This window comes from Canis lupus, chromosome 35, assembly GCF_011100685.1.
Source record: "Canis lupus familiaris isolate Mischka breed German Shepherd chromosome 35, alternate assembly UU_Cfam_GSD_1.0, whole genome shotgun sequence".
NCBI lineage: Eukaryota > Metazoa > Chordata > Mammalia > Carnivora > Canidae > Canis > Canis lupus.
Window position 1 is genome coordinate 12,566,962 of NC_049256.1, and position 17,039 is coordinate 12,584,000.

A 17,039-nucleotide genomic window follows, 5' to 3' on the forward strand; every position below is an offset into this window, starting at 1 on the left:
ATTAAATATACAATACTACTTATAATCACTAAAGATTGTAACCTAATCACTTAGGTTTAAATCTAAGAAAACATACATAGAATTTATAGAATTTATGTGCTTAAAACTACCAGATGATGATGAATGAAATCAAACAAAGATCTAAATAAAAAGGGGATATATGTTCTATGTTCATGAATAGGAAGACTCAACATAGCAGCAATGTCAATTCTCCCCAAACTGATGTATAAATTTAATGTAATTCTTATTAAAATCCCAGCGAGATTTTTTGAAGATACAGGCAATATTATTCTAAAATATGTATGGGAGAGGCGCCTGGGAGAGGCACCTGGGTGGCTCCTTCAGTTAAGTGACTCTTGTCTTCAACTCAGGTCATGACCTCAGGATCATGGGATCGAACCCTCTGTTAGGCCCTACACTGAGTGGGGAATCTGCTTGAGATTCTCTCTCTCTCTCCCCCAACCCCAATCTCTCTTTCTCTCATAAATAAATAAATAAATAAATAAATAAATAAATAAATAAATAAACAAATAAATAAATCTTTAAAAAAAAAGATTTGAAGGGACCTTGCACCAAAGAAGATATACAAATGGCACATAGGCACATTAAAAATGTTCCAGTCCATACTACTAGCCATTAGCTAAATGTAAACGAAGACCAAGGTGAGAGAACACTACACACACCTTAGAACAGCTTAAAAAAATGATGACAAGGATGCAGGGAAGTAGATTCAGAGAGAGTTAATCTCTCCTACATTGCTGCTAAAATGGCATGGCCAGTCTGGAGGATGATTTGCTAGTTTCTTATAAAACCAAGCATACAGTTGCATTCCTGGGCTTTTCAGAGAAATGAAGACTTACGTCCACATTAACACCTGTACATAATTGTTCATTGCAGCTTTACTTGCAATGGGTAAGAACCCAAACTAGAAATAGTCAAAATGAATTCATAGGAATTCTCTTATCCATAACATGAATATTACTCAGCAATAAAAAAGGAAAAAAAAAAACATTGATTCTTAACAACTTAGAACTCAAGGGCATTATGTTCAGTGAAAAAAAGCCAATCTTAGAAAGTCACATACTCTATGATAGAATGTCTTTCAGGGAGAGAATGCCTTACAGTACCTGATGGTCTGGGAAACCTTGTTAGATTAGAACAGAAGGTGTCCCTTGGGTTCATGATATAGAGGTGGCCTCATTGAGGGTCTCTTTCCCTCCCTTGGCACGGTGGAGTTGATTAAGGAGGCAGTGGAAGGGAAAACAATACACATAGCAAAGTACATATAATTTTTCTTGAAGTTTGGCTGTGAAGGGATAGAGAGAGCCTTGGAGGGAGATTTTCTTTTGTTTGTGGTGGGCTCGTTTCAGAGAAATGTCAGTGGAAGAGGACTGAAAATACACACAAGTAAAAGCACATGATACAGTACTTGAGAAGCTATAGGTTCCAGAGCGCAGAGGTTGAGGCATCACGGGCCATTTTTTTGAAACCAGAGAGAGGTACTTCTCATTCCGTGATGTCAATCTTTGGGTTGGAATGGTAATCATGGCACTTGGGTTCAGTCTGTATTCTTCATCTGATTAAATATTCTTTCCTTAAATTACAGGTTAGAAGGTTAAATAGGTTAAAGCAGAGTTAGAAGGGACATTGGAATCGACCCAGTTCAGAGGCTGGGAGGACTTGCTCCTCCCAATAATGTGTGGGACTTGGATGGAAGCCACTAGACTCGCTCTCCTACCCTACCTTCTCCAGCAGGTCAGCACCCTTCTCTGAGCCTAAGCTTTTTCAGGTATAGCACGGACCATATGGTTTTGAAGAGGAGGGGTCTTTGGGATAATCTACTTTTTTGTCCATACTGCTTTGAAAGAAAAGATTGTATTTTCTCTGCTCACCAGCTTGTCTTAGGAACTGACCGGCCTTCCAGGTAAATCTAGCCAAGCCTCTAGATTACAGTGTGCAGTCGGCTCTGTGGCACCCTGTGTTAAACTGAAAATGTGAACACCTGACTGGTTTTGGGGTGTCTATTTAAGGATTGGTGGATCCCTCGTATTTGGGCAGAGAAGCCCTAATTTCTCGTTACACCCAGCAGGCCCTGTCAGCAGGGCAGCCTGAGGTGACAGGACAGACACCTGTGCTGCACTACTGCTGTTGCATCTGCTGAGACCAGAGGCAATGGTTCTGTTCTTCCACTGTATGAAGAAGAACTCCATTTTCTTGAAAGACCATAGGCTCAATAGGATCAATTCTCTTTCCGCATGCCTTTTTTTTGTGCTTGGAACTCTGCCAATTTAAAATCTTCATAAAATTCTCTGCATAGAAATGTCTCCCTCTCTATTATGCTAAGTGAAATAAGTCAAAGAAAGACAGATACCATATGATTTCACTCATATGTGGAATTTAAGAAACAAAACAGACGAATATAGGGGAAGGAAAGGAAACATAAAATAAGATGAAATCAGAGACGGAGACGAACCATAAGAGACTCTTAACTATAGGAAACCAAGGGTTGCTAGAGGAGTGGTGGGTGGGAGGATGGGGTAACTGGGTGACGGGCATTAAGGAGGCCCTTGATGTAATGAGCACTGGGTGTTGTATGAAACTGATGAGTCACTAAACTCTACCTCTGAAACTAATGATACACTATTTGTAAATTAAATTGAATTTAAATTAAAAAATTAAAAAACAACTGTCTCCCTCTCTTTTTATGTACCTGTCTGTTGGTTTTTTTGTTTGTTTATTAATTCATTTTAGGGATACTTTAAACATATATTATGAATTAATTTTACTCTTATAACCAAGTTGTAAGAATAATCCCAAAAGTTTTCATATACTCTTCTAGCTTCCACAAATGAAACTATTGTACAAGTATCAAAACCAGGGAAGCAAAAATAGTACAGGTAATACTATTAATTAATCAACAGACCTTATTCAAATTTTGCCAGTTGCACACCTGTGTTCTTTCTATAATCTAAGATCCCAGCCAGCATTTCACAATTGCATTTCGTTGTCATGACCCTCATCTAGTACAGATCCTCATTGTCTTTTTGTTTTTCATAACCTTGATACTTTTGAACCTATTTCTCAATGTGGGTCTGTCTGATGTTTCCTCACAGTTGAATTCAAGTTTGTATGCTTCTCCAAGCACTAGGTCTTGGAGTTTGGGAGCTGGAATTCATGTACTACTCATTCATCATGAGCCTGTGTTCTTAGTGAAAGGCATGTTCATTTAGAGAAAAAGAATCTGCTTCTGGCTCTACCTCTGGAGCTATAAAATTAATCCTTAATGCAACTAGTACAGCACTTATGGTTCACCTCCTGGGTTTTCATGAAATATTTTCTTAAGGAACATGAACTTTAAGGGTTATATTGTTTAATGTGCTATTTAAAACAGCTAAGTACCTGAGGGTATCAGTTCTTAAATCCCTATCATTAGTCATCATTAATTCACAAGGAACATAGCTAAATCATCAAAAACTAATGCTTAGCCCAATTACTGGACCAACAGAAATTCTCCAAGACTAAAGTCACCCAGAAATAACTTCACAGCATAAAACTGCCAAGGCCAAACGCACCAGCCACCAATCATGGGGCATGAAGGGGCTGACTTCCTAAGAGATTTGCAGACTGGGTACCATTACTGACATCTCCAAAATGAATATGCGAAGCTGACTCTGGTCAAGAAGCTCTTTCAAGCCACGTGAAAACTATGAAAACCATACCAGAATCAGAAGCCCAATTCTAGTTCCCTAGCTTACTGCCATGCCACCCCCTCAAGGAACCTGACATCACTCATTATTTACCCATTTCTTTGACCCAATTTTTTTGAATTATGGAGACTCTATGCCAAGCACAGGATAACTTATGTTGAGTCAAAATAAGTTCTTTGGCCCAAAGGGATAAGGAATAGTGTTCTGGGGGTGGAGGGACAGTGTGAACAGAGCCATTTGACAGAAGAGAGCAAGAGTTTTGCAAAGAGACCACTGCAACTAGATGGCAAGCAAAAAGGAAGGTAACTCTAGAGGGTAGGGAACAGTGAGATTTGAGGGAGCACTGCAAGGAAAAACCAACCAAAAATGGATCCTAGAGCTAAAGGTAAAGGCCAAGATTATAAAACCTTTAGAAGGAAATACAGGAGAATTTCAGTTGAGATTCTGAGTTAAGGAAAAGTTTCTGGGATGTGATACTAAAAGCTTTTCAACACAGAAAAAAATGATAAAGTAGACTTTCTCAAAATTTAAAACTTCTGCCTTTTAAAAGATATCCCTAAGAGAATAAAATGGCAAGTCCCAGGATAGCAGAAAATGTTAAAATATTTGTAACCTGAATATGTAAAGAGCTCTCATAACTCAATAATAAGAAAACAAACAACCCAATTAAAAACTGGACAAAAGACTTGAACAGATGCTTCAGCAAAGAATATATACAGGTGGCAAAAAAAAAAAAAAGCAGGTGAAAAGATATCTCAACATCATCAGCCATTAGGGAAACACAAATTAAACCATGATGAGATAACTTCATACTTATTAGAAAGGCTAAAATTTAAGATGTATTTTACCAAATGTGGCAGAAGACGTGAAGAAACTGTAACTCTCACATTGCTGGTGGGAACGTAAAATGGTGCAATCACTTTGGAAAATTCTTGGCCTTTTTTTTCTTTGAGAGTGCAAGCATGTGAGTTGGGGAGGGGCATATGGAGAGGGAGGGAGACAATCTTAAGCAGACTCTGGGCTGAGTGTGGAGCCTGATGCCAGGCTTGATCCCAGGACCCTGAGATCACGACCTGAGCTGAAATCAAGAGTCAGACACTTAACTGACTGAGCCACCCAGGTGCCCCTTGGCAATTTCTTAAATTAAAATATTACCTCCATATCATCCAGACATTGCACCCTAGGCTTTCACTCGGAAGAAATGAAAGCACATGTCCATACAAAGGCTTATCCATGGATCTTCATAGAAGCACTATTTGTAATACCCCAAGCCTGGACACAACCTAAATGCCCATCAGCAAATGAATAAATTGTGGTATATCTTTACATCGGAATGCTATTTAGCAGTAAAAAGGATTGCTAAACCATTGATCCTTGCAAAAAGCTGAATGTCAAAATAATTATGCTGAGTGAAAGAAGTCAGACAAAAAGTATGTACTCTGTGTGATTCTATTTATGTAAAATTTCCGGAAAATTATTTTCTGTAATGACAGAAAACAGATCAGCGGCTGCCTGGGAAGAGGCGGGAGTGGGAACGGTTATAAAGAAGAATTACAAAGGAGCATAAAAAAGCTCTTGGCAGTGATGAATATTATCACTGCTGTGATTGCAGTGATGGTTCTGCAGGTGTTGATGTACGTTCAAAAGTTATCAAATTATATATACTTTAAATATGTGCAGCTTATCATAAGTCAGCTCTGTTTGATTCAGTTATGTATCAGTTCTATTTTATTCATTGTGTCGATCTGATCTTACTCTATTGTATGTCAATTCTACTGTACTGTTTATCAAATCTATCTTTAAAAAAGCAGGGGGACAGGGATGAAGTATGGGTGTCTCAGATAATCTCCCAGAAGGCTAGAGAACTTCATCTGGAGGCTTCACAAGGAACGGAGTCCAAAATCATCTTGCAAAATTGCCTGGCAGTCACCTCACTGCTGGGCTCTAGATGTTGGGTCTTGTACTAGCAGCCCCGGGGTAGGATTGTGCTAGAGAGGCTCCCACTTGAATCGCCGTCCTTGCTGCCTCCTGAAAAGAGATGTAGCTGCCGCTTCCAACTCCAGAATGAATCCCGAGTCTTCCTTCCTCTAACTTTTGATTCAGAGTCTGAGGCTGGAGCTGTGTGGGTCCTGGGCCACTGAGTCCTGGTGCCCACACCGTAGCTGAAACAGAGGCCGGGTGCATGCAAGCATTGCCTTAGGAGATTGGAGGGGTCTCCAATTGCTACAAGGGTAGCCGGATGCTGGGTAGCCAAGGACAGCCAACATCAGGAGTCAGAGCCACTTTTAAGCTTACCCTCTGTGCCCTTTGCTAAGAAAGGAGTTTTTATTAAGACTTCTGTGAGAGTCTGATGAGATCATATATGCGGAAGTACTTTGGAATTTGCAGTAGAAGTGCAAGCTGTTATTTTTCAAACCCATAAAACTTTGGAACTGAACATTTTTTTGGTCAACTAGAGTCTTAAAAGTCTTAGAAGAGTGTAGAAGAATTAAATAGCTGAGGGAGAAGGCCCCATGAGCAGACAGTAGGAGATGCCAGAAGACAGAGAAAGGCCTGGGCGCCAGGTGGTGAAGCAACCAGCAGAGGGCCCAGGGAGCGCAGCTCAGTAAAGCTGCCTCCTTGAAGGAAATTCTTTCTATAGCTATTTCTGGAACGTTAAAATACAATAAAGATGAGTGTTTTGGCAAAAGCATTACAGTTCATAAATGTGCACACTTTGAAATCTTACACATACCTGTTATAAATAAGTTGAATAAAAACACCCTTACAGGTGTCATAAAGTATTTTTGTATGAATGTGTTTGTGTCTGTATATAACACATATTACCAATTCAAATCTGGGAAAATGCGATCATATCCATTCTAACTTAACTGTCTGTTCTATGTCGTTTGGTGCATCATCTTGCATCCCCATCCTCAACAAAATAAACACACACACACACACACACACACACACACACACACACAGAGTTTGTTAACACCAATTAAAGTGACTAAATGCTTTAATTCCATGTATAATGCCTATGACTTGGTCTTGCTTTCAGTTTTTACTACCATGGTCAACATTGAAAATAAAGAGCCTTTAGTCTACAGAGACACACAAAGATCTGACAACTGCATTTAGGCGGTTATATATCTAAGAGCACCTGTGATATAGTAACATTAATTTCTTCAGATAATTATTTGCTATATGTTTTTATGTTTTTATTTATTTATTTATTTTTGCTATATGTTTCTAAATAGACTTTTGTATTTTAGGATAGTTTTAGAATTCCAGAACAGTTGCGAAGACAGAACAGAAAGTTCCTGGATACTCCACACCCAATTCCTCCTATTGTTAACATCTTATATTAGCGTGGTGTATTTGCTAAGATGGATAACGAGTATTGATAGATGATTAACTAAGGTCCATGCCTGATTCAGATCTCTTCAGTTTTCACTAACCTCTCCTTCTGTCCCAGGATCCCATCCAGGGAACCATGTCTGTGTCTCCTGAGGCTCCTCTTAGCTGTGACAGTTTCTCTGACTTTCCTTGGTTTTGGGTGACTTTTACTGTTTGAAGGTTTACTGCTTAGGTATTTTGTAGACAGTCCTTCAGTTGGGATTTATCTAATTTTTTTTTGCCATGATTATACCGGGGTTATCTGCTTGTGGAGAGAAAAATCACAGAGGTGAAGTGCCATTCTCATCATGCCATATCAAGATACATGCTATCGACAGGACTCATCACGGTTGGTGTTGACCTTGGCCACCTGAGTTGGATGTGCTCTGCATTGTGCATTGTTCACTCTGTGCTGAAGCTGTCCTTCTGCCATTGATTTTTTCATGATTTTTTCAAAACTTTCTTATGAGAACTTGAAAACACACAGCAAATTTGAAGTTTTAGGTTTTTATAATATTTACATATGTCCCCAACATAGATTCTACAACTGATCTTTTGCTATACTTACTTTATTACATACCTGTCTATCCATTCTGCCATTTTGCACATCAGTTTATCTTTTTAAACAAATGTTGCTATTTATTTTAGATTCTACCAATTTTGCCCCACAATATGAGAGGAAACAGAACAGACTGTGTTGCAAAGAAACAAAGGAAGAGAATCATACTGGACGTTAAAATCCAAGTGTTAGAGATGTGGTGGCAGGAGCACATCAAAGAGAATAGTAAAGGGTAGAAATTAGCCTGCAATTTAGAAACATGTGGAAAGTCCTTTGACATTATGAAGTGTGTCACTGCAACTACAAAGATTGCCAAGCGATTGTATGGCAAGAAGCTTAAGAAAACTATGGCCCAAGGCATGTGTGATTTCAGAGCATTTGAAGAAAGTGGAAGAGCATTTGACAGTTTTGGATAGCAGGAGCGTGTCTCCAAAGGCACTGTGCCAGAAAGACCCCAATTGCATTCCCATTTCCTGGATCCCATCCCCAGCACTAAAGGGGGAAATGCTGGGGTACCATATTTTAATGATCTATTCCCCAAGGCAAAGAACGACACAATGAATATCCCTTTACGCTTCTCCTTGTCCATCAGTGTGAGGGTTTCTCCAGAAGAATGGTCTTTGTGTTAGTTTGCTAGAAATGCTGTAAAAAGGCACCACAGACTACGGGGGTGGTGGGTGCTTAAACAACACAAATGTATTTCTCACAGTTCTGGAGACTCGAAGTCTGAGATGAGTGTCTGCAGGAATGGTCCCTTCTAAGTGTTGTGAGAATCTGCTCCTGGCCTCTCTCCTTGGCTTGAAGATGGCCAACTTTGTCCTATGTCTCTTCACATGTATTTCCTCTGTCCTGTGTCCAAACTTCCCTTTTTATAAGGACATCAGTCATATTGGATTAGAGCCCACCCTAAGGACCTCATTTTAACTTGATTATCTTTACAAAGTTTCGATCTCCAAATTAGGTCATATTCTGAACAACTAGGCTGAGAACGTCAACTCATGAATTGGGGGATGGGGGCACAATTCAACCTGCAACTCTTCAGATCTATTTCTTGTATAACCCTTAAAAGAATTTGGAAAAACTATGTACCCGTTACACAGCTTAACACTGATATTTAAGAATTTAAATCATAGGTTTAAAATAGTCCCAAAGGATAAAATTGCTGGCATTTTGTAAATATTAACATTTTAAAATAAATGGCTACTCTTTCAAGTGTATCCAAGAGATTCTAAATATCATAACAATTTGATTCATAATTATAATCATTAAAAATGGGGGATCCCTGGGTGGCTCAGTAGTTTAGAGCCTGCCTGTGGCCCAGGGGGTGATCCTGGAGTCCGGGGATCGAGTGCCACATCGGGCTCCCTGCATGGAACCTGCTTCTCCTTCTGCCTGTGTCTCTGCCTCTCTCTCTCTCTCTGTCTTGTGAATAAATAAATAAAAGCTTAAAAAAAATAATCACTAAAAATACATGCATAATTCCCTATGGAATTTTTATATCTTTCCTTTTTCCCCTTTACATTCCAATTCTCCCAGAGTTCTATCTTCATGGAATATATTTTCATGCCAGGAAGTCCCATTTTTGATCACCCTTTTATATTTTTTTTGATGAAATTATGAGTGGAAATTAAAATTTTAAAATGCTTTATTTCCTGGGATCATAAGGCTATAAGGGTTTAAACCTTCTTGTTGCTATTGTTATATAGTCGATCAAGAAAACAAAACTGTATTATAAAATAATTATCCTTTTATAATTTATTGAGCAGAAAAAATAAAATATTGAAAATGCTTCTCTAGAAATAATATAAATAATGCTTCTCCCTCTAATTAGTTCATATATCTATTGATGAATGGTTTTATACTAGAATACAGATTTCTGTACTGATTTTATTCCTGTCCTCCACTCCATTTTTACAGAAGTAACTGCCCAGAAAACATATTCATAGTAATAAATAAATGGAAATGAAAAGTGTTTGTTATAGCAATTTTATCTAATTCTTTGAATTCCGTTCAAGTTACATGCCAGATACTATCTGGTCATTTACCATCAAAAATTATTTTTAGTATTCTTCTTGCTAAAAATTCTATTAAATTCTTCTTCAGATTAGTGAGAATTGAAAACCACCTGACATATGCATGAGAGCTATTCATGCTTTCAAGTTTCAAGAGGGACACCTAGTTACACCTGTTGCTCTTTTGCCTAAAGCACCTTGTGTAGAGCACATTAGAGTTCTCCAAAAAAGCAAACTCTAAAATGAAAATGGTTTATCTGAGAGTTGATCCTAGAAAGTATATCAGAGTGGGAACTTCCTGAGTATCAGGTAGAAGGCACCTCAGAACTGTCCCATCAAAGGATGGGAAGTGAGGTGTTCATGCCCTTTCATTACCTGCCCTTGTACATGGCTGAGTACCAGAGAGAGACTTCCTTAGGCAAAGACTTGGGCCCTTACCATTAGGAAGTGCAGTGAACACAGAGGTGGGCCTTAGGATGCCCAGTGCGACATCAACAGTGTATGTAATAACTGAAAAAAAAGGTAATGTTGTAACTTTCATTACTGGTAAAAACATGTATCTTATCACATTTTATTTTTTTATTTCTAAAAATATTTTATTTATTTATTTGAGAGAGATAGATAAATAGAGCACGTGAAGCAGGGGGAGAGGTGGTGGGAAGGGGGAAGTAGAATCCACACTGAGCAGGGATCCCAACCAGGGCTAGATCCTAGGACCCTGGGATCATGACCTGAGTGAGCTGAAGGCAGACACTTAACAGACTGAGCCGCCCAGGCACCACACTTACTACATTTTAAAACATATTTCATCAGAACCCTGAAGCCGGACATTTATCTCATTTAATTTATAAAAAATATCCTCCATATATTGACAAAACCAATGACCTTTGTCAAACCTATCAGAAAAAATATAACATTTTCTGACAACAATAGTTTAACTTCATTTTTGGTTTAAATAAATGTTAATATAGGATTCAAAAATCTCATTAGCTATTCCTTGAATTGAATTTGAATTTAATATCGGATAAACACTAGCAAACTACTGAGAAATAAATTTCAAGATGCATATTGTAAAGAGATGATTTAAATGGTGTAGAGATAATCTATTCACTTTATAATAAGTCATCCAAACAAGAAAAGGAATTGACATGTTGTTTCTCATTATTTAATTTATAATCATGTAACATACTATTTAGCTAACATTGTAAATTATGTTTGGAATGGGGTATATGATTTAAAAAAGCATGGTATTCCTTTGGTAAGTGTGTTTGTGTGCATATATGGATCATTGGTATTCTGCAATGGGGAATAATTAACTCAGAAACCAGTATAGATGTCATAAGTAATGTCATTAATTTTTAGATCTCAGGATAAAACTTGTATTTGTATTTAAAGGAAGAGAAAGGTACTGCTGAAACTCATCTGTGTAGAAAAATAATATAATTTTGGTTTTTTGTTGTTAACAGTAATAAAAAAGAACATTAGGTGTTTTATAAATAAAATTAGATGGGAATTAATTTCAACTAGAATAGATGTTTAATGATATGCTTTTATTTTTTTTAAAGCTTGCTTTATTATTTATTTATTTATTTATTTATTTATTTATTTGAAAAAGAGAGAGAGAAAGCTGAGTGAGAGAGTGTACAAGCAGAGGAGAGAGGCAGAGGAAGAAGAAGACTCCCCACTGAACAGGGAGCCCGATGTGGGACTTGATGTGGGATTGGATCCTGGGACACTGGGATCATGGCCTGAGCTGAAGGCAGACGCTTAACCCACTGAACCAACCACTCACCCCAATGAGATGCTTATATAATGTGAATTTTAGCTGCTTTATTAAAGAGCACACACCAAAAATAAAGAAATGATGAGTACATTTTACTTGTGGATTTTTATCTAACTTACATTAGATAATGAGCAGTTTGGGATTGCCAGAAAAACATGGCGGACCCATTTAAAAAATCAGAGTCACTAACATATAGTTCTCTGGTTATTTAAAGGTGGTTTTCTTTCTTGCTAATGAAACATTTTAGGCACAAATATTGAGGATGTAAGCTTAACAGAAATACCTGTACCTAAATATGTGAGAAAAGTCATAATTTTAAAATAATTTTAAAATTTTAAGTAATTAAAAATTTTAGCCACGATTTGCTCTCATGAACTCTCCCCACCACACAACTGCAAATAGAGTGGCAATTTTTGACATTAGTCTAGAAATAACAGAGGCAAAATGATTCAATGAACATGATCATCTCTTCCACCTCTGCACACTGTAACCCATTCTCTCCTTTTAGACCAAGGCTTCACTCTTAACAGAAATATGTATATAAAGACTAGAAGATCGAAGTCTCCATGGTGTTCTAAGTAGTCCCTAAGGAGGCTGCTCTTTTGTTTGGTTACACTTAGGCTTTTGAACTCAGGAGCCATGTCCTGAAATAAGATTTGGGATGGATGTGAGAAGGGCTTTTGTGAACACTCGTAGGCTCTTAGGTCAGTCTTGCAAAACCCTCCAAACTGATGAACCCTTTGAATAACCCTGGTGTAAAGACCACCAGATTCCTGGACATGCACATATTCAATGTTAATACATACTGACAAATTGCTTCCCATGGTGTGGTGCCAATTTATACTTCTACCACTTGTGTGTGAGATTTCCCACCACTCTAGCTACCTGCTGACATATGATACCATCAGACTTTGAAAGTTGCATGAGCTTGGAAGGTGGATTTTGCTTTACAAAATTTCCAAATAATCATAATGATTTCATGGGTTTTGCTTTACATGTTCCACATTATTAGTGAGTTTTGGCTTATAGGGTTGTCAGCTGAGTTTTTATGGAAGTAAATAATCCTTAATTCTTTGCCTCATTTTTTGATTTTAAAATTGAATTTTGGAGGTTTTTATATATTCTACATGCTAATCCTTTGTCTGGTTTAGTGTTGAAAATGTGGTCTCTCAATCCGTCCCTGTATCATGACTTTAATTACAGAGTCATTGTCTTCATCGTTATCATTGTCATTTTAATACCACGACTACCACTAATATAATCAAAATACACGGATTGCTTACCTTGTGCCAAGCCTGCTTAAATACTCCATGTGTATTATCTCATTTAATTCTCACAGTAGGCTTATGAAGTAGGGCTTATTATATACCCATTTTATAGATAGAGTAACCGAGGTATACCAAGGCCTAAGGAAACCAATCAAGGTTGTTCGGTCAGGGGCAGAGTCATCCTTAATCACTACACTATCTCATATAACTACATCTTAATATGATAAATACAAAGAGTATTGCAGTGTTCAAGACTTAACTTTGGTATGGCATAAATGGTTTTGAGTTTTATAGTCAAAAGCTATAATCTGCTTCATTTTGATTGACAGTAAGTTCCCACAATGGGTTACACATTACATGAGACCTGTGGATTACAAAAAGGAAAAAGAAAAAGGCATAATCCTTGCCCTCAGAGTGCTGACAATGCAGGAAGAAACACAGACAATTGGAATACTGCGTGATGAGCACTGTAATAGGATACAGCAAAGGTTGCTGATAGAGTACAGAGGAGGGGGTTCTAACATGCAATCATGTGTGGTTCTATAAATAATCATATGAATGACTTATATTGAATGTTCAGTCAATAAAATGACCTCGTCTCTATCACATGGACTAATCTTCCTTTATCTTATCCATTCATTTAGACATAAATGTCCTAATTAATACGGTGATCTGCTTGTTGAGATCTTTGGGACTCTGATTTGCCCATGGAAAGTTTAGGCTAGCGTTTCTACCAACATGCCATTTACAGTTTGCTGAGAATGTTGTTGATGTCCTGCAAGCCATTTACCCCCAAGGAATTGGTTAAGTGACGTAGGACAGATTTTGGAGACAAGTCCGGGGCAGCAAGCGAGTCACTGATCAGCACTCTGAAGTTGTTTGTCCAGTTTCCTCTTTATGTTCAGAAGACAGAAGGGTAGTGTGGGCGAGGGGAGCACAGAGCAAGGTGGTGATAAGCAGCTATGGCCACGGAGGTGGGGAGGACTGCAGTGGCTGTCCTGGTGCTTATCGTTTGCCTTTTTCTTCCCTCTTCTCCCCACCCCAACGCTCCATCGAAAGCTGCATAATCTCCTCAAGAAATTAGTGAAGCTTTAAGTTTTCATTTGAGCTGAAAAATGACAAGCTATTTCATAAAACTGCTGGCACCTCAATTTATTCCTCTTTAAAATGGGAAAAAAAGTAATGCTGGACACTAAATGAAACATTTTAATTCCTTAGTGCATTTTGGAGGGAAGAAAGATTAAGAAATGCAGGAGATTACTTTTGCTCGTAAACATTTGTGGTGCAGAAGGGAAAAAGCGCATCCAGCGGTAAAGACATTTGTGACCTCATTCGGGAGCAAATGTTGTTTGATCTGGATTTTTCCTATTATGTCATTCCAGATTGGTTATTTTTAAGCACATCAGCACAAATATTTATTTCTTGGCTGCTAGTTTTTGGTCTCACCTCAGTTGCTATTTTAGCAATTGTCCTATAAAGGGCTAGCTTTGTGATCTCACAGGGTGCTGTGAAAAAGAGAGGCAAGAGTGAGGAGGCTGGCATGATGGCAAGATGAGGAGGGCGGAGGGTCTGCTACCAGGGTTGTTAGCAAGCGCAGGTGAGCGGGGAAAGCAAGCAGAAGCAAAGCCCATGACACTGCTACTGCAGGGGGCTGTGTTGTTTGCCATCTATGGGAGAAGTGTGAGGTTTCTTAAAATGATGAAGGAGTGAGGCTGAGTGGTGTTGGCAACAGTAGCAAACAACCAAGAAGGAGCAAGTAACCTTCTTCCCTGGTCATTCCCTGTTGGAAGAGGCAAAGGTGAGGGGGAACTGGCAAAACAGAAACTGGGGTTTGCAAAGCCAATGCCAGAATCACAAAGCTTTCACAAATCACCAATCATTCAAGCATGCGTTGGAAGCTGAGAGAGAAAATCTTAATAGCCGGCTCCCTAATGAAGTCCACTAGGATGGAGCCATAGCGGCCCTATCATTTAGTATACTCAGAAGGCACGGTCAGAGTCAGGACAGTAATTAAGGAAGTAGGAGAAGACATATACTTTCCTCAGGAAAGAGAATATTATTAGTTTCCCTATGAAAATGTTGATTTAAAAAAAAAATACCTCTGTGGGGTGACTCATGCATACTATTGAACATTAATTATCAGCGCATGCAATTATTTAACACGTGTCAGGATGTACCTTCTAGGTTTATGGTGTTTGCAGCCTAGGGATTCTGTCGGTGGAAAACAGGGCTCATTTAAAGCTAAGTTTTCCACTGTGGCCCAGCGAATCTGTCTAACACTGGCCAGGTCCCTACGCAATTATCTTTTACCATGGCCCATTCTTTATCATCAGGAGGGCCGCATTAGAGAGAGAGAGAGAAAAAGAGAGAAAATTAAAAATATTTTAAAATATAAACACCACATCATCACTGCTACTTAATCCATTTTTGCAATCTCTCAAGAAATTTGGGAGAGGAAGGAAGTTGGAGTCTCTGTCTTTAGGCACTGATTATATAAGGTGAGATTAATTTTCCCATATGTGCATGAAATCCAACTCACGGCTCTGCAGGCATACTTCTGCTTCACGTAAGTCTATTTGCATCTAGCTAAGCACCTAGAGTAGGGTGTTGCTTAGAATAGAAAAAAAAAAAAAAAAGAAATGGGAAGGTAAGAAGAGAGGTAAAAAAAGAGTGAAGGGTGAAGGGAGACATAGAGGATGATTTAATTCTAGGTTCATCCTTCAGAATGGGTCAAACCTATTTGGGTCTATTCAAAGTCATTCATTCTATCATGTACTGTTTATTGTCATTACATGCCAAGTGTTGCAGGATAGAGCCCGTAGACAACAGGCAGAGAAAGACGAATAAAACATGACACCTACCCTCAAGAAGCTTTCTGTCCCTTGGAGGAGCTGCCTGAGTGAAATAAGTCACAGTGTGATGACGTAAGAACTCTAATGAGATGTACTCAGGGTATGAGAGAAGAGACGAATGGCATCAAAGTCACACTGGAGGCCCGGAAAGCTTCCTAGAGGAGATAGTACTTTTAGTTGGTTGAAAATAAAGGAGATAAGATTTGAGGAAGTGGGATCAATATCTTTTAAGGCACAGGGACAGGAAATAGGTCAGTGCAACCGGAGCATGGGATGAGAGATGGAACGAGAGATAGGAGGAGGTGGGGCTGTCAAAAACTGAAAGATATGGAATTTTCCCCCTACTTACAGCCTAACAAGTTGGCACTGTGGCAGATGACACAAGACTCCTGGGTCAGAGACAATGTACTTTATTATTAATGGTATAGCAAGAACATGAGCTTCAGCATATTTGCACTGATTTCCTTTTTTTCCCAAATCTTGCATAAGTGATGTGATAGATCCAAGTGGATGCTATACATCCCTTGAGTTTACTTTGCAGCTGAGGAACACAGATCCAAGGGGACAGCCCTTTCAAACAAGTAGCCACCTATCAAGTCCCCCACTCCAAGGGAGCAAGCGAGAAGCAGTGACCATGCTGCACTGGATCTCCTTGGGTCCCTATGTGACTGGTTGCAGGTACATCTCAGTGTCAGGAGATGGGTAAGTCTTGCAGTCTGGCCCACTTGGCAAGAGTGTGCAGAGACACTTAGCACCCATCATTGACTGCCTCTCCCAATGGGGGCTGGAGAGCTAAGCAGGGGCCATCCCATGAGGGTGTTTTCAATGATGCTGAGGAATTTGAACTTTGCCTGAAGGGATGTTGAGCCGTGGAAGACTTGACTAGAGAAATGTGACGACGATAGTTACACTTGGAAAAGATTACTCTTGTAGCTATGCCTGGAGAGGATTGGACAGCTAGCTGAGACAAGGAAGAAAAGCTAGTTAGGAGGCAGTTCCAGGATTCTATGTGTGAAGTGAAATACCCAAAGTCAAGGTAGTACAGGTAGGGGTGGGGAAAAGTGACAAGTCCAAGGATATTATGTAAGGTAGGATCTGAAACATTTCTGTGGGGTTAGTTTAAAAAAAAAAAAAAAAAAGGAAAATGTGAAGAATTTATTTATTTATTTATTTGTTTATTTATTTATTTATTTATTTGAGAGATACAGAGACCAAGAAAAATCATGAGTGGGGGGGGGCAGAGGGGGTGGGAGAGACAATCTCAGGCAGACCACCCAGGGGCTCAGTCTCAATCTCATCATGCTGAGATCATGACCTGAGCCAACATCAAGAGTCAGATGCCTAGATGACTGAGCCACCCAGGTGCTCCCAACACTTGACAAAAAAGAAAATTAAAAAAAAAAAATCTAACAGGCAATATTACTGATAACTTATTTTGTGTTCTGCATTTCATTAGCATTTTGCATATGGTAGCTCA